Genomic DNA, 26479 nt, shown 5'->3' with positions numbered 1-26479 from the left:
AGAACTCCTCAGGAAATACAAACACAAATACAAATATAATTGAAGCCCAAATGCAAATACTTCACTCTGCAAACACTCCTGCTAATCTAATCAGCTTTTTTTACTTTAACTCAAATACCTGATTGCAGAGACGGAGAAGTAGACAGACTGCGATGGCAAAGAGCAGGCAGGGGATGAGCAATTAAAGTTATTGGGACTAAAAGCTAACAACTCCACAAACAAAAGAGTTGGTGATTTATTTACATCCTTAATATCATTATTTACTACAGGAAGTAAATAAGCCTGAGTTTATTTTTGCACTATCGGCTTGTTTCTATTTATCACACTGAAGTAGTAGTGGTATACAGAACATTTCTCCTGGGCTCCCCACAGCCATCACAGCTCAAAAGGTGAGCAATTGCTACATCCACCTTGTTGACTGACATACCAGAGATTGAACCAGGGATCTCCAGAGCTAAAGCATGAGCTGTTACATCTCTGGCTAGGGTTGTAACAGGTTTTGTGGATTGGGCACAGAGGAGGACCTGTACCTTATGCTCATCAGGGGTTTACACAGTACCTACCACCCATTTGCACTGCTACCATGCCTCCTGTAATGATTACTCTTTCTGTAATGGAAGGGTGTCCATTCCTAGCCACCAGACAAAGCAATGGAGAACCGCACACCTTAATATTATCGCATATTCCCAGCACACACTTACGGCTCCCCAGGAGCTTTGGTAATTTATCCCCTTAACACAGAGACGACAAACGCATTAATACTGTAATCCCAGCATCTGCTATGAGACACGGGATGAAACCACCTGGCCAAATGTCAAAACATTTTCGAAGGCCTAGATCTGGATGGTTCCATTTCTTAACAATGGTGAATTATTTGTTCCAAGGTGGCTCTGTATTGAAACTCGCTTCCACTCCTCAGAAGCAGCAACTGGTCACTTGAAATTTCTAAAGAGTAATGTTGTATTTATAGATCCAAATGTTGTTCAGGGTTAAAAATCAGGAAGACAACATGATAGACCAAATTAAAAACTGAGTTTCCTGAGGGAATTTTACTTTTGTGTAATTCCACCGAAAAATGAGTGAAATGCTGACTTGCTACTGAGAAAAAAAAAAAAGAGGGGAGGAGAGGAACAGTATCTGAAGCACAGCTTGTGAAACTAATATTTATAAGTTCCTATAGAGTTGTTCAGTCTCAGAAAAAATGTCTAAGGGGAGGCATGGCAATAGAGAGAGAGAGAGAGAGAGAGAGAGAGAGAGAGTGAGAGTGTAAAGGCATTAATTGTTCTCACTAGTCAATATAAGTAGTAGTCCTGGATTTAAGATGCAGTAGGGAAAATTTAAGGAAGTTAGGGAAAGTATTGCCTTAGTATATTTCCACTTTGGGGATGAAACCCCAGAGTCCTATAGGCCTGTTTCACTCTAGGGAAGGTTGCATTCCCCAAAGGACTGATGACTCACTCAGCTGAAATAAGGGAGCATCTACGGCCTGTCTCTGTAACATAACACTTTTAGAAATAAATGGACTTGCCACTTGGGAATTCAGTGCATGCTTTTATACAGTACTGCTCTCATGCCTTTGCTTCCAGATCAGATGTCTGGTTTGGCAGGACAGTTTTACAACCACCATTTAAAACAGAACCGTTCATCCCACCTTCCTGGCGGTTGTACCACTAGCCACATTTTCACAAGAGAAAATATGCTAGGTAAAAATATTGAAGTGTTTTGCAGATCCAAAATGCTACAGGTTAGACATGCAAACTCTTGGGCAATTTTTTTTTTAATCTCCCTACTCAAAGCACACACCAGGAAGTGGTGAGATTTACGACCTGCAAGCTTCTGCACTTAGGACATGTTGTGAGAAGGTTAAATCATGTAATTCAAGAAGCAGTAATATCATGTCAACAAATAACACTCACTTTAACCTACAAATCAAATGGATGTCTATTAGCAACTGAAGTGGCACTAAACCTACTTTCTGCAACCTAAAACTACGTGAAACTCACCAGGGTGAGGAGAAGAGGGAAAAAGCTCAAGATCTGTAAAATAATCAGTTCACAGTACAAACACTCATTGGGCTAATATTGCTAATATCATTACACTAGCAATAAACTTAAGGTACCTAGAATGGAAACATTTACTATATAAAATGGCAGAAAAATTTCATATCTGCCTCACTGCTGACAAGCCATCTCTCCAGTCAGTGTCTCTGGCTCTCCTTAGCTATAATATCACATGGAGTCGCTCCAGCATAGGTTCCAGAAAGGTTCCTGCTTTACAGGAAAACAGTTGTCATTGTTTCCCTAACAGATCCAACTGTTGTACCCACATCAACAGTTCAGAGACCCATTACAAGGCCTTCTCAAACTAGTTGTGTGGGGCCTTCTTTCACCAAGCACCTAACCCAATGGATCACAAGCCACCTCTTCTTGCACATTCCACTTCCCCTAAAAGAAATAGCTTATTTTTCCTCCTTGTCTGGTTTTAAGAGGCCTAGAGCTCCTAATGTAACACCTATTGTGTTAACCCTTATGTTGGCAAATCTCAGGAGAGTCTTCCCCAGAATGACACCCCCCCCCCCGCAAAAAAGAAAAAGGCATATCAATTTTGCCCAGACTCATCAAGCAACAAGTTATGCTAGAAGAAAGTCATATGGAGTTTAAGATGCATTGGAACCATAAACTCATTTCAACATCTACATCATTTTTTTCAGGTATAGTCAAATAACTATCAAAAAGCTTACCGGTAACACAGTGTTACCAACTTACATTATTTTATCATGAGTCTTGTAATATTTGTTATTTTTCTTAAAATACCAGCTCCTGGAGCCCTGTGATTACATAAAGATCTCACCTTTCATTAAGTTTCTAGCACTCATGGTTCCAGAGAAAAGCTTGAAAATGTGACCACTGCCCTGAAGGATCAAGAACCAGAAGGCAAATGAGAAAAACCCAAAATGTATTACTGTTTTACAGTCTCATGCTTTTGGGGGGCTCATTCATGACCATTTGGAATTGGCAAAATGGATTATTAGACAGTGAATATCCAACATGGGCTCCCTCCTAAAGCTTTTATTCAAAATGAGCAGGAGGTTTTTTTTGAGTAAGGGCTCCAGGAGTGGAACCCTTTGTACATATACCATTTGAGGCATGTGCGTGTGTCCTTGTCCTTTAATTAAACAAACAATTTACAGTTGGTATATTTTCAACCAAATGAATATTTACTGCCCAATGGTATTTACTACATATTTGATACTTCGAAAAAGAAAAAAAATTAGCAAAAAAAGGAACTATTGCAGGTGATAAATTAAATATTTGAATGGAACTCACTGAATGAGTCACCTAATTCAAATATGACCACAGGCTGCATGCTGCTGTATTTCTCAGGTTTAAACTAACTACATTTTATTGGCATTTGCCAATAATAAAAGAATTTTTGTGTAGTAAACCCAGCAATTTTATCAACAGACAGGACTGTACAGTTCCTTTATTGGGCACTTTAAATTGTTCCTTCAGCCTCCCTAGTTACATTACTCGATATTCATAATTTTCAGATTTAATAAGCCAACAGAATCTAATGAAAAACAACAGAAGCTTTGTCTTTGAACTTTACCAAGTTACCTTTCTGCAGTTCAGTTTCTCAGTAGCCCAGAGAGTTCTCTTTTCTGCACTCCATCTAGTCTCAGTAGGCAACAGGAATACAGGTTACTGGCATATCTCATAGCCCATTTTTTGAGTACTTCCAAAAATAATCCACCTTGCAAGACCAACTCATAAACACAGGACTACAGAAAGCAAGCAAAATTCTACACAATCATAGCTTTTGAAGGACTAGCTGTATTAACTTTGATCAAATTCATGAGTTTAGAAAGGATACTGTCATTTAATAATTTTAGAGACTTTTCACTCCTTAGTGGATAAACTTCTAAATACACACAGACATTTGTTTCCTTCCCTAAAAGATTTTCTTCCTCTGCACACAAGTTCGATTTTTGTAAAATTGCACACAAATGCTCTGCCACTGTCATTTTTTTTAAACCACACTGTAACACACATGAGATCCTCACCTGATGTAAAACAGTGTACCTCCTATGCACCAATTTACATCATTGGAAGATATGACCTATTATTTGTAAAATAAAAATAAATATATTATCTTTGAAAACTGAAAGGGGTATAAAGGGGGGGGGATCATGTGTGGGAATTGCAATCTCCAGAACCCATATTAATCATGGTTCTGCACATATGAATAGTATTGTACTAACAAGGAGCTTTATAACACCTAATGGTCATGTTTTGGTGTTTTTATAGGTTTCTGCTAAGACCACGTGATAACAAAATGGAAATTATGGATCACTTTGGCACTTTTTTATAACCTTCTACCCTTGCAACAATCTTCTGTAGTGATCCAATACATACTGATGTGTACCAGTGTATCTAATGGCTTTGGAAGACTCACATAGTTCCCACCACTAAACACACTGCAATCAACTTTTTTAGCCTCCATACTGCTAACAAAGCCATCAATGTGATGTGACACCCATGCGCTGTAATCTCTCTCTCCTCCAGAGACCAGTGATTTCATTTCTATTCTATGTATTATTATGACAGTGTATTTTATTCTCTCTTTATGGTTCAGGAAACTAGTCACTAGTTTGTTTTTCTCTCACTGAACCATGGCATATAGTACACCTCAGGGAATTATCAACAAAGTTCCACCCTGTGGTTTTCATTCACCTCTCTATAGTTCCTTGACACTTTCCTCAATGGGAACATGATCCTATTCCCTCTCTCTACTCCTGCTTCCCTGAATTCAACTGAGCATGAGGCGCCCAAGAGGAATGCTGATAAATCATTCTCCTTAGACAGAAAACCACTTCAATAAACCACCCAGCTCCCCCAACCCCAGGTCCAAGCAGCTCTCATGTAAAAAGGTCATTCGCAAACTAGGTCCAAGAGCAGACTATACTGCTAGTGAAATTAACAAGGCCAGTAATTATGATGCAATTTGAACCAACTTGGAAGGACAAAACAGGGTAAGATTTAAATTTATTCTGGTGCTATAGATAAGATTCTCCACCATTCATTGGGGCAAACTCTTCTGCATCTTGGAGTCTGAATCATCCAGAGATGTTCCAAAGAGAAAACAATAAAATACTTAGCACCAAATAAGCTTATGCATTTGTTCCCATTACAAGGATTCTGGACTTGTGATCAAACCTTGACCACTCACCATTACACGGTCTCTGTTACTTCCTGTGCTGTAGCAACAATTACACAGGCATTACACAATGTATTCTGTGGAGTCAGTAACAGGCTATATGAACAATAACTAAGAAGTTAATATTTAAGGCTCAGATTCATATATGCCTGCTCAGGTTGAGTAGTACCTTCCTCTACCAGTAATCCTACTGCAGCAAATATTTATATTGACATTAACAACAGTGGAACTACTCATGAAGTAGGGCACTACGCAGCTTGAGCAAAGCAATCAGAGTTTGCCTCTTGATAACATATCTTTAAGTCTCAAATATTTCTACTCTCCAAGTGCTAATTTGTTTCCTGTATTTATCCAGCCAGTTATGGTGCATTCAATTACAACCCATGGCTGGCTTTCTTCAATAGTTACAGCACATTTGAGCTTGGACACTTTTCCCACAAGATTTATGAGGCTCAAATTTACAAATGAAATGGTCCTTAGCAGATTATTTTCTCTATGAAATCTACATATGTGCAACCCAATGTGTCAAACTCCTTTCCTCTCAGTAACAGCCAAGTCCATAATTATTCCCTTGTAAAACTATCCAACTGTTGTGAAAGAGAAAGACATACACACACCAATAGTCTTTCTCAATGAAACCACTCTAACGGTTGAATAGCCTTACAGCTAAGACGATAAGCTATAACCAATATATGAAATTCTGAGATGCAATAACAACGAATGCATTTATTTTCTGGTGACAAATTCCCAGACTATCATTAGAAAAATCATATAAATGATTTTGCTGAACTGAAATCTAGTTTATGGTGCTTTTTTTTCAGATTTATCCTTGACATTAGGCTGTTCAGTTCCTCAGTAAATAGTTCTAGAGATACAGTTATATACTTATTTTATATTTTTAAGGGCAAGAGCAACTTTTATAGTTCTCTCTCTCCAAACCACGGAAATGTCACTATGGTGATATAAACATAGGAAATCCACATTGACTCAAAAGGTTGTTTTTATATATTACAACTTCACCTCTGGCACAGTTTACTAACAGGAAATTATAGCAAACCAACAGCAAAGCCCCATTTATGAGCTAACCAAATGGGTGTAGTCTAGAACAAGTTAATAACTGTTACTATACTCACAGAATAAATAGCCTGAACTAGAAAATGAAAGATTACATGTCAAGTAAAGTTAACGTTTATAGACACAAATTGATCCCCAAAGCAGCTAATGCCAGCTACTATTAAGGGTGTAGATGGTAAACCAGGGTTTTCCAGTCCCAAATCACCTTACCATCAGATCCAGAAGGACCCACCCAGAGCATCCGGCCCAGCAGCTTCCTGTCTCCCGTGCCATATAAGGAACATCAGCAACCAAGTGGAGTCTTCACAGCCACTGACATCATCATCATCATCATCATCTATTCAGCTGTGAAATCTAGACTGTAGATAGCCCTAATTTTTCTCCTCCTGCAACACAGCATTGGTTGTCATCCACTTTCTGCTGCCCCTTTCCTACCACTTTGATCCTTCTGGTAACCTCAATATCCTGGCTTTACATTTTGCATTTCATGGTCCCTCCTTCCGTCTTTCTCACACTCTCTTTTTCCACTATGTCTCCCTCTCTTACCAAAAAGCCTCCAAGGCCCAGATCCTCAAAAGGTATTTAGGTGCTTAATGCCCATTGAAACCACTGAATCTGGGCCTAAGTTTTTTATAGTATAAATAAAATATTGAATTGACTATCTTAAAAAACAAAAATAAAACAAAACTGGTTGGATATCACCACCCTGACAACACTGGGTATCTTTCTCTCCACCATTTTTTGTCCTTACAGATTATAATTGGAGTGAGGAGTGTGTAATCCTGTACATTAGTATAGCATGTAGCACATGCAAGGTGCTGCCACAAGAATTACCAGTAAATAATATCATTGTTAAGCTTAAAGCAACATGATTCAAGTTCTCATTTTTCCCATTGTATTTTTAACACATTTTCACCAAAGACATTACATGTGCAGTAAAAAGGACACTCAGATCCTTTTAAAATTTAATTGCCATTAACATAAAAATGTTGGTGCCTGAAAGGTAATAAGGTCTTGCACGTGACAAACATTCAAGGTGATATTGAGAAGCATCATGCTGCTTGAAATAGTATTTTTTAGATGAGACGTAAAATTGATGCCTGACCCATTTTGTTGTTAAAAATCTCATGGCAGTGACCATCATGCACAGTAGGCATGTTATAACCCAGCTGTCGAGGACAAAATCCATATTGGATAATCGCATTCTACATAAAATTTTCCTTTGTAGTTTTAAAGAGACAAAGTGTTCCTCATTTCATCTCATACAGTTCCTAAGTGCTGCGATTCTAGATACTTTTTGGCTTTCTCTAAGCAATACCTGGAATCATTTTGCAAGAGAAGAATCCCCTTCCCGCCAAATACCCCATTTCAAAACATTTCATTCTGAAGACCACCAGTATTGACCCAGGCCACTGGTGGTCTGAAGACCAGTGTGAGATCCATCTAGTGTAGGGGTCGGCAACCTTTCAGAAGTGGTGTGCCAAGTCTTCATTTATTCACTCAAATTTAAGGTTTTGCATGCCAGTAATACATTTTAATGTTTTTAGAAGGTCTCTCTCTCTCTCTAAGTCTATAATATACATACAACAATAGTTTAGTTATAAAGTAAATAAGGTTTTTAAAGTGTTTAAGAAGCTTCATTTAAAATTAAATTAAAATGCAGAGCCTCCCGGACCAGTGGCCAGGACCCGGGCAGTGTGAGTGCCACTGAAAATCAGCTCATATGCTGCCTTTGGCATACGTGCCATAGGTTGCCTACCCCTGATATAGTTAAAACACTGCTGCAAGTAGAGGGCGGCACTGCAGGAGGAAAACCTGATTCTCTATCACCAATGCACAAAATATCAAATCAGCTGGGGACCCATCTTAGGTAATTATATGGTACCTATTAATGCAGTATCCGAGTGCCTCACAATTTTTAATGTATTTAGCCTCACAACACCTCTGTGAGGCAGGGAAGTACTAAAACTGTATTGCATTTTACAGATGGAGAACTGAGGAAGTCTGACATTAAGTGACCTGCCCAAAGTCACAGATGTAGAGCTTGTTTACACAAACAGCACTACAGCTGCACCACTGTAGCACTTTAGTGAAGATACTACTAGGCCAGTGAGAGAACTTCGCCCATTGGCATATCTAATCCACCTCCACAAGAGGCCATAATTATGTCGATAGGAGAAGCTTTCCTGATGACACAGCACTGTCTACTCCGGGAGTTCAGTCACTATAACTACATCGCTCCATTTTTTCCACACCCCGAGTGAGGTAAGTTTGTAGTGTAGACCTGGCCATAGTTTGTGATAGAGCAGGAAACAGAACCCAAGTATTCCCAGTTCCAGGCTAGAGTTCTAAAAACTTGACCAAGAGCAAAAGGACGAAAATACTAGACCCTTGAAATAAATGTGACATTAAAGAGTTTCATACAATTCTTATGTCTTCCAAACAGCTGGAACAAAGAAGAAGAACAGTACACCATTTTTGGGCAGCCGTTCATTCCTGAACTACAGGAACAAAAACTAGAGGTTTTCACATGTGCTCTGTTTAAAAAGGGTACAAATAAAACACAATTTAATTAGTACCAGAAATATCACATAGTGCTGTATATAGGGCCTCCGCAAAACATATCTGCTGATGTATAATGTATATATGCTACATGCCACTTCATCTGAATCTACCTGAGATTTACTGAGCTTTCCCAAAGCAATATGGTGATCAGTTGCTTCCAAGTCCAGAGGGTTCTCACAGGAAAATAACCCCAGGAGTTAATTATAGTGCTGCTTCAAGCCATTGTCACTGACACCTGGTCTTGTACACCTAGAAATTAGATCAAACTAGCTATGTTGCTCAGAGCTGTGAAAAAGTTTGCACTCTGAGCACCATAGTTAGGCTGACCTAACCCCCAGTGTAGATGCATTCATGTTGATGGAAGAATTCTCAGCATAGCGAATTAACTACATCAACTGAAAAAACCCTTTTGTCAACACAGGAAATGTCTACACTCTGTACTCCTGGTAGAATTCTGCTTACAGTGCAAGTACAGAATTAATGTTCCCCAGAGATTTTTCCACACCCGCAGAATAATTAATTCTGATGCCGAGGTGAAGGGAAGCCTTGAGAAAGGTCACACTGCAATTACACCTTTCACCCACAAGGGCAGCTGGCTGATAGGCTAGAGTAGCCAACCATGGGGAAGGACTGGGTAGAGACTGCCTTCCTCATAGCACCCTACCTTCAGGGCCAGGCGAGGTGACACAGGATATGGTGGGGATGGACAGAGCAGGGCTCACAGGGCTGCTGGGTGTGTGTGTCACAGACTGGGGTTCATAAGGCTAGTGGAGGGAAAACAGACTAGGGCAGGAGCACAGGAGCTAGTTGGGTGACAACACTGAGACAAAGGCCAAATTGGGAGTGGGGGTGCAGGGCCACATTGTGACAGAAGGATGGAGGATGCAGGGACACATGGAAACAAGGGCAGCAATGCCTGGCTGAATGGGGATGCAGGGTCACATGTGGACAGAGGGAAGCGAAGGTGCAAGGCCATCTGTCGACATGTGCAGATGTACCTGACTGAATGGGAGAGGCTAGGGATCAGCCAGGGACTGCATGGAGGAAATTCCCCAACTCCCTAACAATCCCTGCCCCCCCCCCGCCAAAAAACAACAAAAATACCAAAACTCTTCCATACTTCTCCCACCCACTCCCAACAATTCAGGTTCCCTCCCAGTCTCCTTCCAATTAATTACTTCCCTCTCCCTCAGCCCCATCATTACTCCTGACTTCCCCAAGCCTTTGCACTGCTTCTGAGAGGTGCGGGAAATACATTTCTGTATTGTAGTTTAAATGAACTCGTACTCAGAATTCTGTATTAATATGTCTAGTAAGGAATCTATTTGTCAAAATCTTTTCCTGGATCTTTTTTGTTGTTTGTATTGTTACAGACATACTTGCTGACAGGTATTTTGAAATAAATTACCATAATAATTGAAACTGGCATGATTATATTGTGGTATTTTGACAAATAAAATGCAGAATTTTGCAAATTTTTAAAATATTATGCACAGAATTTTTAACTTTTTGGCAAAGAATTCCCACAAGAGTAGTCCTGGAGATACAGTGCTAGAGCTGTGCTACTGCAGTGTAGATATACCAAGTGAGGCCTTGGCTACATTGACGCTTTACAGTGCTGCAGCTTTCTTGCTCAAGTGTGTGAAAAAAAACACACACTTCTGAGCGCAGCAAGTTACAGCGCTGTACAGCGCCAGCGTAAACACTGCCCCAGCACTGGGAATGCGGCTCCCAGTGCTGTAAGCTAATCTCCACGGGGAGGTGGAGTACTTGCAGGGCTGGGAGAGCTCTCTCCCAGCGCTGGCGCCGCGACCACACTCGCACTTCAAAGCGCTGCCGTGGGAGCGCTCCTGCGGCAGCGCTGTTGGGCTGCAAGTGTAACCATACCTTCAGTCTTGACAGATTTCCTTCTGCCATCTTGCTATGCATGCCTACTTACAGCGAAACAGAACAAGCCATTGCCACTGAAGGGAATAGTCATATATATGTTTAACATTTCTCTTTAGAGTATCTGTTAACTTTCTGCATCCTTGCATTCATCCTCCTTGGAGACCTACATTAATTGTTTATAATGAAGCTGAGGACACATTTGCAAAGTGGAGGTAGTTGTATACCTGTTTGCATTCTCTGTAGGGGGCACTGGTAGCTATCCGTATCTTCACAGCAGCCTGAGGTCTATCCTGCTTTTTGTAAACCTCACCTTCCTATAGCTGAAGGCATTATTATCATTTTTCTCCTCTTCTATGCTACCTCCACTGCAAAGGGTCGATAATGCCCATAGCGTTATATGGATAGCAAAAGCAGAGGATAAATGATACAGAATATCCAAGTAGGATCATATAAGCTGGAAATGTAAAAATCCTACAAGATCATTGAGCTCTTCAACCTGTAAGCGCAGGATATAAAGACCCTGACAGATGACACAATGCATCCATCCACAAGATCATGCAGAAAATCTCTGGCCCAATAGAGAAACTCAAATTTTGTTCCTGTATTCATGTTTCTTCAGGTGAATCTCCTAATGGAATGTTGGTGCTTCTACACAAAACACTAAATTGCACATTCTGTTGCAAACACTACTGTGAAGATGTATTTGCAGTGTACGCTAAAGACATGCAATCTACAGTGATGGAAGAGGGCAGAAAATATAAAAAGCATAGGGATTCTATCAAAAAAAGTTGTTAGCTTACGTCTGACCACCCATTCAGAGCCGAGTTCTGAACAGGCAGACAGATGAAACAATAAGGGAAACTATGTTTTCTAGCTCTTATTCTTCAGTCAGGTTCCTTCTAAATCTGCCGTGAAAAAGAAAAGAAGAGCAGGTCAGATAAATGCAATATTGTACAGATGTTTTCTTTGTGATGTTCTACATTCGATCATTTGCCATAAACAGGGAATAACTAAAAGACATCTTCGCTTAGCCACCCACATTACAGATTTGATGTTGACAAGCTTGCCTCTCTTTGCTCTGGTAAAATACCTTTAGCCAACTATTCAGAGTATGTCTACACTACCCGCTGGATTGACGGGTAATGATCAATCTATCGGGGATCGATTTATCATTTCTAGTGTAGGTACGGATAAATAGATCCCCAATCGCTCTGCCATCGACTCTGGAACTCCACGGCGGAAGCAGAGTTGGCAGGGGAGCGGCAGCCATTGATCGCATGCTGCGAGGACGCAAAGTAAGTGATTCTAAGTTGATCTAAGATACATCGACTTATCTTAGATTGATTTCAACCCCCTCCCCAGTGTAGACCAGGCCTCAGATGGGACAATGGAAGTGAATTCAATTGGAAACCTAAATCTTTCAATGACTGTCCTGAGTTGAGAGGAGAGAGACTATGAAGCAGGGATAGATCTTTGTCACTTGTAGTTTTCTAACAGTAAGATTTATGGGCACCAGATATCCTATGTGGAAGATAAGCCCCCAGGTTTTGTCCTTTTGCCAATGGAAATATCAAGTTATGTAAAACCCTGGATGTCAGTTCCATGCCTGATTCTCACTGTACCTTCTGCTGTCATTTACATGTGAGCAAAGTGGGTGTGAAATGTTACCACCTGTCAAGGTTCCTTCCCCACTCTGAACTTTAGGGTACAGATGTGGGGACCTGCATGGACACTTCTAAGCTTAATTACCAGCTTAGATCTGGTATCACTGCCATCACTCACAAGCACTACTTTTCTTTCCTGGGTAGTCTGAGAGACTTCACCAATTTCCTGGTGAACACAGATCCAAACCCCTTGGATCTTAAAACAAGGAGAAATTAACTATCCCCCCTCATTTCTCTCACCAACTCCTGGTGGATCCAGATCCAACCCCTTTGGATTTAAAAACAAGGAAAAAAAATCAGGTATTAAGAAAAAGGCTTTTATTAAAGAAAAGAAAGGTAAAAGAAAAGCCTCTGGGAGAGATTAGCATACCAGCTACTCTCACAGACAACAGATTCAAAACACAGAGGATGTTCCCCTGGGCAAAAATCTTAATACACAAAAGAATACCCAAATTTGATAATTCCCTTAATGGTACCAAGACAAGTTACAAAGAAAATAAACATAAACCTATTTATCCCTTTCTAAAACTTACTACTCTGATAAGGGGCTGGTTCCTTGATCTTTTTCACTCTGGCTGAAACTGAAATTGAAATTGATTAAACAAAGGAAAACTTCCCTCCTTCCTTTTGAAACATCTTGTTCCCCCATTGGTTCCTCTGGTCAGGTGTCAGCGAGGCTAGGTGAACTTCTTAACCCTTTACAGGTAAAAGAGGCATTAACCCCTAACTATCTGTTTATGATACCACCTATAAGAGTGGAGAATTCTGATTTATTTGCATTTTTACACCAATTCTGCACAAGTGCTAATGACTACACAAGATACAATGCAGTGGAAAAATCATGCCCTTTAGTTATCAGTTATCAAGAAAAACATTTTCAAAGAATTCAGAGCATCTAGGATAGAAGGCACCATATAAGAGCAATTATTATTTCAGAGACGCAGATGGACATGGCAGAGGATTGCATTTGGCAGATACATATTTCACAAAAAGGTGTGCATGGAAGCATCCTGTTAATCTGCAAATGCAAGGAATTAGTGGAATTTATACAAAGCCTTCTAGAACATTGTGCAGTTAAGTAGCCATCCTTTGGGACAATCCTGTAGTTGTGAAGACATATACAAAGAACTGGAGAAGAAAAAAAAATACATTAAAAATCCTTTAAAAAACCTAAAAGAATGTTGAAACTCGTACTGTATGCATGATGCTTAGAAGAATCTTATTTTCTGTTAGCTTGGAACAATCAAAGAGCCAAAAATTTACTCTCTAGCCATCCAACAAACTACTAAACTGCACTTAAACATCCTGGGAGCTCTGACCACTGGGACCAGTTTTATTATTCAAATGATTATTTATATAAAGGCTGTTAGTGTAAGCAGCTGTGCAATATGCAAAAAAAAAAAAAAGAACAACAAACAACCCCCCCCCCCACACACACACATACACATATGTAAAGAGCAGCAAACCATATCAAAAGGCCTAACATCTAACATCACAGGAGTAAACAAAGAGGCACAGAACTAATTCAAAGTGAAGAGCAGTCCTTATAGTGGGATTTCGTGCAGAGTATAACTCTCAGAAGTGAGTGGGAGGAGAAGAGAGATGGGCAAACATTAATTGGCAGTGTGACAGGCAGCAAAGTTGTCACAAAAATATCTGAATGTGTGAGGGAAACAATAAGCACAGTCGGAAGAGCTTGGATGGTGTGTAGTGAGTGGGAGGAGATGGGGGTGTAGGGTGGATCTGTGCAGAGCCTTTAAGGTCAAGACAGGGAACTTGAACTGGATATGAAGAGAGAAAGGAAGTCAGTGAAGGGATTTGAGGAAGGAGAGAGAGAGATGGTCAGGCTTGAGGCTGAAAGTGAAGAATGACCTCCTTCCATCTCAGTTTCCTCATAAATGGCACCAAAGAGCAAAAGAGGAGGAAAATTTGCCTACCAGGCTGCTACTTTGCTCAAACTCCTCCTCTGACACTTGGCCAGTTAGACTCATTCTGCATTTCAGAAACATGCCCACGGCTTAATCGCACATACACTCCATTTTAAGTGCCTTTTTGGTACCCTACTTGCTGTTCAGTAGCATTTACAGGCAAAATTATGCTGAAGGCTAGTTTCATTTTGAACTGTAGCTTTTCCATGCTGAATACTCCATGCAGCCAGGATTTTTAAGAACTGGTTAAATCAGATCAGCAGCTTTTCTGTCGAGGGAAACCACACAACATCTAGGAGTCTTCTTCCTACCTGAACGCAAGGCTAGGTTTCAAGCACTGATAAACAGCCAGGCAGCCCGCTCTTCTCGTACCCAGCCACTACCATTGTTGCAACATTGGTTCTAACTGTGCAATCTCTCTTTACTGATCCGAGTCGCAGTAAACATTGACCAGGTCTCTTTAGCAATAACACATTTAACAGATAAAACAAACTACCACAAATTAAAACACTGCTGTGTCACTGCTAAGAAACACAAGGGGAAGTGGCAATCTCCATACAGTGCATTCCCGTCAAGTGAACTGACAACCCTGAATCCATAATGCCAACGGTCAGCCTCCTCTCCACTCAGAGTATCTCCATCAAGATAGCAAGTCTGGGAGAATCCTGCATTGAAATGAGGAACACTAGTAGGCTTCAGGACCAGCTCCAACTAGTAAACTCATCAAAAGGAAACATACCATATGTCCCATATGCCCCCAAACACATCCAAGCCAGTCTTAGATGTAGTACAAATTTATGAAAAAGAAAAAAATATATATTTTGGCTACAAAATAGTTGCAGGAACATTTTCTTGCTGACAACCAAATCAGAAATCCAGGCTGACTCTGGACAAGTCATTTAAAGATTTTTTTTTCCCCTTTTAAAATATTGTGGATATTTGAACACTGGATAAGATAATGGTGAGGTGGGTTCTTTTAAGAAAGGGGTCTGTATCTCACAGCTTTCAACAGCACAAGATTCATAAGTTGTCATGGAAATTAAATGTTATCGAACAGCAGACTATTTGTTTTTAAAAGGACTGTGGGTACCATTACACATAAAGGCTAGGAAAGTACTGGGCTATCATCAGTGCTGGGAAGACTGGTGTTTCAGAATATTTTTGTGATGTTATAATACAATTTTAAGGCAAATTTAAGGACAACTAAAATGACACCCTAGAGACTAATGTTTTCTATTTATTCTACTTAAATGGTACCGCATAGACAGTGACAAACAGTCTTCCCTGCCTATGTGCCTTAATCCTGACCTGGAGAACTATAGCATTGGGAAAGAGATGGGCAATGAGATATGCTGCTATTTAAATGTTTACTAGTTACTACAATAACTGTTGAAACTTCCACATCTTGTCCACATGAACTTTGCCCGGCTTGAGAATTAAAGGCACACTAACCATTATTTTAAACTAACAACAAAGATAAACAATTTTGTTACTCTTGGTAGAGTCCAATGTCCTGATTTTCAGGTGTCATCATCATATAGCCCTGAAATAGAGCTGATCTTGTCTGAGCCCAAGAAGAGTGCATGAAGTTCTCTGTAACAGGTTTGAAAGTGGTGAGTGATGCCCAATCAGGGCCTTTCAGTGGCTGTGGGAGTTCTGCAAGGACTCACCCAAGTGTCCTTAGCATCAAGCTTTCAGTTGACAGAGTGAATGGTGCCATAGACAGCAGATCTGAAATTACTTGCATACAGGTTGTGTATCATCTGGTGTGGTCACCCAGTAGAAACGCTGCTAGACCTTCAAAGGCCCAGACCAGTCTGAAGCCAGTTTCTGCTCCCTGCATAGTATGCTAACACACACTTTAGGGAATTCGATTACGCATGCATAAGAATAATACCCTTTTAGCAGTCCTGCCCATGCCAAGGCAACTTAAGAATGGGGTAGTTCAACTCCCTTCCAGCACGAAGGAGGCAAAAGAATGCATGGTAGTAGTATGCATAGCCTTATGGCAGTAGGGAAGGGTCAGTGAAGTGCCAAATAGAAGGGGTGAATCTGTGGCTCAGATGAGAAGTCAATCCTTCTTTATGGGTGCAGCTAAACCTCTCAACTCCTCTGTCAGCGTGGTGATGGAAGAAGTGGGTGAAGGAGGTGAAATGATGGAAGTGACAGGCAGTAATTTGGGACCAGTCTGTAGCTGTATGTAATGCATGCCATCAAGTTAACAGATCATCTAGGATCCTCATCATGACCTGAGACTTTATTGCCTAAACTGGAATAACTCTAGGACATTTAGGGATTGGGGTGGGGGCACGTCATTCAGTGAGCAGGTATTTGAGGGTATGTAGACAAATTTCCCAGAACTTGAGTTGGGTATGGTGGCAATTTGGAGGAATTTGGGGCCCCAAATATTTGCCACTGGGTTGACAGGCTCTGCAGAATTTGAGTAAGATGTCTATGTCAGGACAGAGCATAAATGTCCTGGTATTTCTTGTTTTAAAAAGAAACAAAAACAAACATGTGCTTATTCTGGATGAAAGCAAAGACATACGCTCAGCATGCAACAGGTTCCAAGCAAGGCAATCATCTCAGACAATTTGCCCCAGAGTAACCAGTATGGAAAAAGGCAATGAGCACTTAGAGCAGAGGACCTGCAGTAGACAGTCTCATCTTATGCCAGAGCCCTGACCAGACTAGAGGCTTGTTTTAATTTCTTCCTGAAGATGGCAAGCTGATGAAGTCTATGGACAAGTGCAGACAAATCCACAAAGGAAGAATGCATGCAGCAAAAGGCATGAAATGACAGGTAAAGTAGTCAGAATCGGAGACTTCTTCCAAAGAAAACCGAAGCTGGTAATTAAGTGGTTTTCTCCAAAGGGAAATATACTGGCTCCAGCACTAGACTGCAGAGCTATCAGCGTCTGTGGTTCTGTGCGAATACCACAGAATCTGCCAGAACAGCAGACAACCCATTTCTCTGCTGTCCACAAGCCCAGAGGTAAAAGCAGTCAGGTTGCAACTGTTCTCAGCAAAGGGAAATCCGAAGGTATTCTTCTGTCATCTCCAGTTTAGACATTTGGACAGAGACAACCAATTGAGGAGTCAGGTTTCCTGTGGTAGGAAAAGAGTATTTATCCAGGATGAAAGCCTCATTCACTATCTGGAGAGCAACACAACCCCAATCATTTCCTAATGTGTTGGATAACAAAGCACTTGGGCACTTCACATCAATTACATTCAATAATGGTTCGATAACAATGAATTAGATAAGTGAGCAGAGACTTGCCACTGAAAAGCAACAATTCAATGCATGATCTGTGAAACTCATTGACTTGTGCTTGAGTTATGCGGCTAAAAACAGCGATTCCACAGATGTATGAACAAGTTTGGGGTGAAATCCTGGCTACTGTGAAATCAGTGGGAGTTTTGCCAATGACTTCAACCAAGGCAAGATTTCAATCCAGGTATTGTAAGGCCCAAGGAAAGTCAGCATGTAGGATGCCCTTCATTTCAAATCAGGACTTGGCAGCAGTAAAGAAGTCAATGAAAAACATATTAGTTCTGTTGTAGCTTCTTAAAGGCTTGCCACAAACTGGCGAAGTGCTTCAAGTGAGATGCTTCTGAAGATTGAAACAAAACCCTCCACTACAGAATGACCTGAGATTTACAAGTGTTGCTGGAAGCACAGCTCAGGGTGCACAAATACAGATGTTCAATCCCAAAACAAGTGGAAAGTACGACTTGGAAAGTACGACTCATTTTCTCCCTTCTGCCACTGCCTGAGTGCCAGAAGACAATAGAAAATTAGAAACTATGTTCTGCTTTCTGTAAGAGACACAGAGTTGCTGGTACTTCCAAGAAACATGTGAAGGTGGGGAATTACATAGCTGGAATGAAATATGCTGGAGCAACACTTGTGACTACAGTGTCTGTGGAGAACAGTTTGCTGTAATACCAACATTCACCATACCTGTGAGAAGTGCAATCTTTTCCATTTGAATACTCATACTGCACCCATCTCCATGGTATCTACACCTCATTGTTATCCTGTAGCATTAGTAGAGACAGCTGAAACAGCTCATTACAGTACAACATTAGACTGGCGCCAGGTCACTAAAACAAAGCTGGCTGCTAATGCTTCCATCTCTTGCCATGTTACTATTGCAGTGCTTGGTAAGTAAGGGTAACCTATTAATAATAAGCTATGCTATATTTTAAACTAGAAACAAATACAAGAGGATAGGCATATGCTGTCACTGTAGTCATTCAGTCCTTGGCTTCTTTATTAAAGTGAAGTTACAGTCAACTATAGCCCTGGATTTTGTGATATGGGTAGCTGTGCACTAGGAGAACTGAGACCAACTCATTTCACATATACCACCAAGAAGCCATTCAGTGGAATCAAATTTTGGCTACTTCCAACCGAGGTTCTGTACCCCATTATTAACCCTCCGATATAGTCAATGCTGCAGCACACCATTTTATCAATTGTGTGCTTCCACTAACAGAAAGGAAAAATAGTGACCTATGTGTCTGTGTATAATAGGAATCTCTCTTTTGGGATTCACTAAGGAGGAGTATTGTAGGAATTAACCAAACAGCATTTCAGCAGAGGCTACAACACTCTTTTACAGACGCTACAGTGAAAGTAAAGAACCTTTCGTTCCTTTTACTGAAAGGCTTTGCAATTGTGTCAAGACAGACAAAGCAAAAGGACACTGTCAATTTAGTTGGTTCCAAATTTAATTTTGGTGTCAGATGACATTTTACACTAATATGGATTGAAAAATCATGAAACTTTTTCTATCAAAAAATGTATCTTTTTCTTTTATTTAATTTTTATTATTTATACCTCACACATCAGGGTGAGTAGTTATAATGAACTCTGTAAAAGTGCTGAGGTATACATTTGGTATTAAAGACACAATCAATTATAAAGCTGTATTGCACAACAAATTTATTAAAGATTGATAGTAGAGCTTGGGTTACCAAAAAACACTGGCTCCAACTTACAAACCTGTGTGTTTAAAGATAAGCTTCTAAGTTGATAGTAGTCACCTAAATAAAAGTGGACATACACCTCTGGAAATTAAGCCACTTTTATTTCAGGGTCTGAATACTGGCCAAGTTCTGACACTCCTACTCATGTTGATTAGTTCCTTATTCCTAGGGTGAACAGATGTCCCAATTTTATAGGGACAGTCTCAATTTTGGGGGCTTTTTCTTACCTATTACCCCCCACCCCCATCACAATTTTTCACATTTGCTATCTGGTCACCCTACTTATTCCTGAAATAGCCCTATTGAAGTCAACAGGACTAATCTGGAGTAAGGCCCAGATCCTCAAAGGTCTTTGTAGTCAATGGAAAGTTAGGCACCTAAATACCTTTGAGGAGTTGGACATAAGATATTACCTCATGTAAGTGAAGGTTTCAGAATTTGGTTCTACAGATTTTAACTTTGCTTCAGCAAAGCACTTAAGCCCGTGCTTAACTTCAGTGGGACTTCAGCATGTGGTGAAGTGCTATGTTGAATCAGGGGCCTAACTGTAAATACCACCCTTCCACACACTGAGTAGTACTTTATCCTGCAAGTTGTCCCATTAACTTCAAATCAGACTTCTTGAGGAATAAGCTACTTCTCAGTGTACACAAGGATGACAGAATCAGGCCTACATAATAAAAATAAAGTTCAATTCGGGAAAAGGCTCTAATATACTACACATCCTATGGGCCCAGTTATTCCGCGTTGATTCCTGGCAAGCAGAAAACAAGAAGAGTGAGGTATGACCACAGACCTTGTGAAGGAGTAAGGGTGCTACTCACTGTGAGCAAGGATGGAAGAATCTAGCCTTTTGTGATTATTCACCACTTGCATTCCCAATTCTATGCATGTATATTCAGGCGATTGTATGTACAGTTGAATCTTGTGAAAAGAGAGAGACAGTATTGTATTATATCTGAACATTCTTGTAGTCAGATTACAGAAATTTTTGTCAAGCCTTCAATGGTGCCCAAGTGTTTTAATAAAACAAACTTAGTCAATGATTAGAGAAAAGAAAAGGATTCCCAGCACATCAATAATTACTCAGACTAATTACATGGTCAAACCATAATTTGTCTTAATTACAAGAATGTATTGTTGACTATTTACTGTGCAGAGACACAATTAACCATGATTTTTGATACTATGTTCTGTATAAAATACATCACCTAATAGCTATTATCTTTTCTGAAGAGTCATCAGCAATTTGGAAGCACTAATTTGAAAAAGAATTTGTTGAAAAACGTAAAAACCAGATAAAATGCTAACTCAGATGGTGTCAGAAAAAAAATAGGAGTTACATGCTTGGCAAAACACAAAAGAACTAGAGGAGAGAGAATATTAAAAAAAAGGCAGAAGATGCCTCTGTTATAAATACTGCCTGTAATAGCAAAATGAAAATGAACCTGTGCAGATGTGTCTGAAGGCCAGAGTTAGCCCTGAAGTGGCTACCATGCATTGCAAGCCATGTTGGAATTATGCCAGAGCACACAGCAACGGAGCCCCAGTAGCCCGAACAGCAGCTCAGGTTTCCTCACAAAGAGAGATCAGGCTAAGTCAGAGTGAAAACATCACTATGATCGTGTAGCTAATTTCTAAGGCCCTGATTCTTCATTCTTATGGGATAAGATACTACCCAGCGTGAGGCTGGCATCACTGGGCCAAAACCTTGCTTCTTACAGTTAGATTCCTTCGGCCCTGATTCAGCATGCACTTAAGTCCCATTGTAGATAAGCACATAGCATTTTTCTGAACTGGGCAAAAACCCATAGAGCCAGAAAGTAATACCCCCTCTTACATGAGGTAGTGAGACTGGCATTAACCAGAAAGAGATCAAATGACTCTATTGCCTGATAGGTGGAGTCACAAGGGTTCCAATGAAGGTGATCAAACAGCAAGTGTGAAAACTCGGGACTGGTATGGGGGGTAATAGGTGGCTACATAAGACAAAGCCCTGAATATCAGGACTGTCCCTATAAAACTGGGACCTCTGGTCACTCTAGTTCCAGTCCCTACTCCATATCAGACAGACAGGGATTTGAACCCAGGTGTCCCACATCCTGGGGGACTGTCTAACTACTGGCTTATTGGGTAAAGTGGCAGTGACAGGCATAAATCCTTTTGTAGATCTAGCCCTTGAGTCTAAGTGACTTTTGACCCCCAGTGCCTAAAATATTTAACTCTTTGGCTAATCAAAAATGTGTGTGTCCAAATTCAGGCAGAGAGCACGGTGAACAGAATGCAGAATATGCAACTATCTCCCTGCCGTTTTCCCTTAAGTCCAGCATAGCCAAACAATATAGGCACTGAAAATGCATTGTATCAAACAGATATTAGAGACTAAGTCTCTGATCCTAGTACCCACCACTTCCCAGCCCCATCCACAGAGCCCAGCTCCTCAGTCACGGCTGGTTGCCTGGTACCCTCACTTCCATTCCAGATAGAAAATTTTCTTTCCCCTTTATTTATATGATCATTTCCCTTTATGGATCAAAATAAATGGTCATTAAAGCAACTATACAAGAAAAGGGGAGAAAATAATTTTCTGTGTGGAATGCAGGTGGAAGGCCCATGTGACTAGGGAGACCAGAGTGCCTGCTACAAGCAGGGAACTGCTCTACAGCAGGTCTGGAGACCAGTGAGACAGTGAGGAGCTCTGCCGCTCACTCCTGCTTCCAAACTCTGCTGCAGTAACCATTTCTGTGCCTCTACCTCACATTATCCATGGCCTCTTATTCATTTCCCCATATCTATACCCCTTTCTTCCTCACAACACATAGTCTTCCTCCCTCATAGTCATTCAGCCCAGCAGCTGAGTCCCAGCCCAAAGGGCTGCCACAGGCCTGCCAGACCAAGGCTGACCTCTGAGAAATCACAGGAGGTTTCAGCAGAGTTGTCTCTGCAGCAGAGATGCAGGTTAAAGGCCTGGTTGTCAGAGACCCACAACTCTCCTGGTCCTCTCTATAAGCCTATCAGCCTTTCTAGAGATTCACCTTGACCAACTCACATATTCTCCTATTTACACAATGTTTTTTGGGTTTTTTTTTAAACATTCATTAAAACTTTTTAGCCACTGTGTTTTAAAAAATATGCCTGGCTGAACTATCATCTGAATATGCAGGAGTGTTAAGTGTGGAGTTTGTGGGGAGTGTGGTTGTTTATTTAACTAAAGGATCCTTCCCCCTTGCTGCCCCTCCCCTGCAAAAAAAGATATATATGAAGAAAACAGGGCAAAATTTCAAAAAGGGAGCATTTTCAAACATTATTGCTACAAAAACTGGTAAGTATCATACTAAAACTTATTACATAAAACACGCAACATCAGAGAGTTATTGTGTCAATTTTTTAGACTAAATTCAATCACTAAATTGTATTAGAGAGAGGATAAATAAATAATAATAATAGGAGATATACCTATCTCCTAGAGCTGGAAGGGACCTTGAAAGGTCATTGAGTCCAGCCCCCTGCCTTTACTAGCAGGACCAATTTTTGCCCTAGATCCCTAAGTGGCCCCCTCAGAAATTGAACTCACAATCCTGGGTTTAGCAGGCCAATGCTCAAACCACTGAGCTATCCCTCCCCCAGTTCAGAGTTAGACCAGTTTTGAGTGCAAATCTCAGTGCAACCTTAACTAAGAAATCTATCATAGGGGTAATCATAGTGATGAGTCCTCTTTCTATTATATAGATACACACAGAGAAGCAATTTCCCTGTTCAGTAAGAACATTGCTTTAGCACTCTAGCAATAATAAACACAATCTATATTGGCTGCTAGCTACATTTCAGACACTATAGCTTCAGACAAAAGAGTCACAATGATATGTGCCTGTAACATAAATAATATGTGCTCAGCCACTTGGGTAGAGCTGAGGAAACCAGGGTGCGACAAATGCAGTAAACTAACAAGTCTGCAAACGGGATATCAAAACTTGTGACTTCTGATCGAAAAACTCCTAAAAACTCATGAATTTTGACACACCTTTTGGGTTTGTTTATACTTCAGGTCCTTTTTGTTTTAACACCAATTCAAATATCAGAAGGGGGTGTCAGAATTGGGTGGAAATTTGGGGTCTACAGAAAGTCTTTACAGCTGTCACAAAATTACAATCTTAGTTATCAACTGATGTGCCTAATCTGCTCACCAAATTTTTGGGATGATAAAACAATCAAATGTAACAATAGCTGTTCGATTTATTATTACAAACATAAGGCTGTATCTGATAATTTCCTGCTCCTTTTCTCTAGCTAAGTCCTTTAAAGTCACAGAGGCAAATTCATTATTACTACACAAGAGTTAGCACTTTAACTGTACTTTATCAGCAGGCATCTTCAATGTGCTATACAAACACAGCACAAAGAGATGCCTCTTATTCCTGAAAAATTGAAGATCATCCCAGATTTAGGAACAGTTAGGACCCCCAATTTAAAATTGAGGCTATGTCTTCATATTTTAAAAATTATGCTGTTTCCTGGAAGTACTGTAGTTGTAATAAAATGTGAGCAGAAGTAGTGATTGTGGGGATCATAATTACACCTCTGCCCATGTATTAAAAATCTAAATAGGTGTGTCCAAGCTTTGTATTATATGCTGTTCTTCATACTGACTGATGGACAGAAAAAAATTAACGGGTGGGGGGAGAAACCTGCAAGTTTAAAAGCACCTTTAAAAAAATAAAACACATATTGGGTCTCCTCACTTTACCACAAAGTCTCTACTTCTCCCCAGAGCAAATCTTAAGGTTGTGAAACAGAGCGTTACTATCCACTCATGACATTCTTGTGCTCAGTCATATGTCTGCACTTCATGTTCAACTCTTCCAAGGAGAAGCCCACGAGAGTAAACGTGCGGCGGCTGGAGATCACTAGCCAGCCTAGGACAGATTCGCGTGCGATGGAGAGTCAGGTACCAGCAGAGCCCCGTTTCCATTGGCTTTGGCACGCCCGGCCCCTCGGCTTTAAAGCACCCTCGAGAGTCCCCAGTCAGGGCGTGTCTCTCCTCCTCCCTCTTTAAGCTTCACACACTTACCCGCTATGAAAGTCAGCAGCGTCCTTGGGTTGCGGTTTGTGTCCTCCCAGCCCTCGCTCCCAAACTGAGCCCAACCCGAGCAGCCCCGGCTCCTTCCCCTCCCGTGCCCAAAGCAGCCCCACCCCAAGCCAGGCTTTCTCACTCCCGTCCTCGTCCCTTTCCCCGCGGCGAGGGCGAAAGGCGAGAGACTCTGCTGGGCTGAATCCCGGACAGTCCCCATTTTCCAGCGGGCTGTTACCTTCCTTACCGTTTCCGATCAATTCCCGACTCCAGAACGCTTCCCTCGCCTCCCGATCACAAGCAACTCTAGGCACCGGGGGTGGGGAGGGCACCAAACCGCTTCCCTCCTCCTCTTCCAGCCACTGACACTATATATCCGGCTTTGAGACCGGGGGGGAGTTGCCCTGTCCTGCCCGTCTCTGCCTCTTGCAGCGAGCGCTGGGCGCAATCTTTGCGCGCGCACACGCCCATACACGAAAGGCAGCGGAGGCCGGGAGGCTGCAGACTATCCCGACCCGCTCTGGTGGGGTTAGACTCCCGCTTCTGGGCCCGGGGCCAGGATCAGGGCGCGCTGATCTGCAATTGACACGCGCTGCAGTAGCAGTTGCTGCTGCTTCTGCTTCCAGTTGATACTAAGAAGATAAAAGCGGCGGGGGGGGGCAGCCGGTCCACTCCTCGCTATGCATGAACTCCAGGCACCCCCTCCTGCCTGCCCTTCCCAGGATCTGTACTCCACTCGCTCAACCTCTTCCCTTGCGCCCCTGAACCATGCCGCAGGGAGCCCAGCTAGGTAGTGGCGCTTTAAGGAAATCACGGGCTATTTGGGGTAGGGTGTTGCGATGTCTTTCCCTACCGTGAGCATGGATCGCCTCTGTGGGGCTTCACTGGGGGCGCTGCCTGGCTTCAGGATCCCCTTGGAACTTAGGAAGCGGAGACAGAAGCAAGGAGAGAGACAGCGCGGGCTAGAGCTGCAGTGGCGCTTGCCTGGCCTTCCTAGCTTAGCAGCGCCTCCTTGCCTCTGTTATCCATCATCCTCATCATCTCACTTCTTACCCTTACAGTCCAGCTTTAAATAAAAGGAGGTGGGGGGCAGACACGCTTGACAGAGAGCGGTCTGGACTCCAGCACTCACGCCAGGCAAAGGGAAACCATCACGGATGGATGGGAATTTAGCATTCTCTAAATTCATCCTGAACTGGCCCATGCAAAAGACTGTTATTAGGCCTTGAGTGCGTGGTTTTCTTGCTAGGGGCACCATTTCAGTTGTGTGTGTGTGGTGGGGGGTCTTTAACTTTGATTCTAGGGGCTACTGAGGCACCTGAAAAGTCTAGTGGGTTTTTTTACAGAGAATTTATAAATTAGCTGACAGGAACACTGTATCTAATTCCTATATAAAGAAAGAAAATTGAAGAAAATTAAATATTAGACCCACCCAGCTCTGATACAAACACGTTAGAATATCTTGTGTCAAGTCACTGGTTATGTTTAAAATTGTAATGTATATTCTTACTTTGTTACTAACTCTTGATACATAGACTGAAACAAGTGTAGAAAAAAATCAAGATAACTCTTTTGCTGTTCACCAAGACTGAAATAGATTGTTTAACTTTTGGAAACATTGTACTAGAACACCTGCCTGGGGCTCTAGGGGTATTACCTCACTACAAATAATTAACACACTACAAACTGCCCATAAACAGGAGTGAAACTGACACTTTCATGTCACTTTCACAGTATTGCCAACCCCAAATGTTCAAAAATCATGAATCAGGCTTACCCAAAATCATGAAATTATGTAAAAATAATAGATTTGGTTATCTTTTTATTTGTCTTCTGCTTTTTGAGCCCTTAGGTGTGCTGGGGTCACATTTTGAAGCTTTCTCCTCAGCCCTGAGGGCTAGAAACTTCATGTTTCTTTAAGAATGATGGCTGAAATCATAATATAGCCACTTGACTCCAGGAACTGGGGCTTTAAGGAAAACAATAATTATTGTACGACTCATGACAAAATCATGAGACTTGGCAACACTGTTTTCACTTCTGTTTAAAGACTAGCAGGGCCAGCCTTAGGCACA

General features: G+C 41.3%; 1 protein-coding gene across 6 annotated transcripts in view; it reads right to left on the bottom strand.

Moving 5' to 3' along the window:
- Positions 1-25329, bottom strand: part of FAR2 (fatty acyl-CoA reductase 2) — a 221978-nt gene extending 196649 nt beyond the window's left edge. For 2 of the 6 annotated variants that reach the window (XM_050965658.1, XM_050965666.1), the window contains exon 1: positions 24652-24962. The gene's annotated coding sequence lies outside the window, so the exon portion shown is untranslated. Of the gene's footprint in view, positions 1-20160; positions 20261-24404; positions 24495-24651; positions 24963-25257 lie in introns of those variants that run through there. The other 4 variants (XM_050965674.1, XM_050965683.1, XM_050965691.1 and 1 more) reach the window with 4 other exon arrangements.
- Positions 25330-26479: the final 1150 nt, after the last annotated feature.

The sequence above is a fragment of the Gopherus flavomarginatus genome, chromosome 1 (genome assembly GCF_025201925.1).
Source record: "Gopherus flavomarginatus isolate rGopFla2 chromosome 1, rGopFla2.mat.asm, whole genome shotgun sequence".
Lineage (NCBI taxonomy): Eukaryota > Metazoa > Chordata > Testudines > Testudinidae > Gopherus > Gopherus flavomarginatus.
Note: the sequence above shows the minus strand (reverse complement) of the source record. Positions and strands in the feature narration are given on the sequence as shown.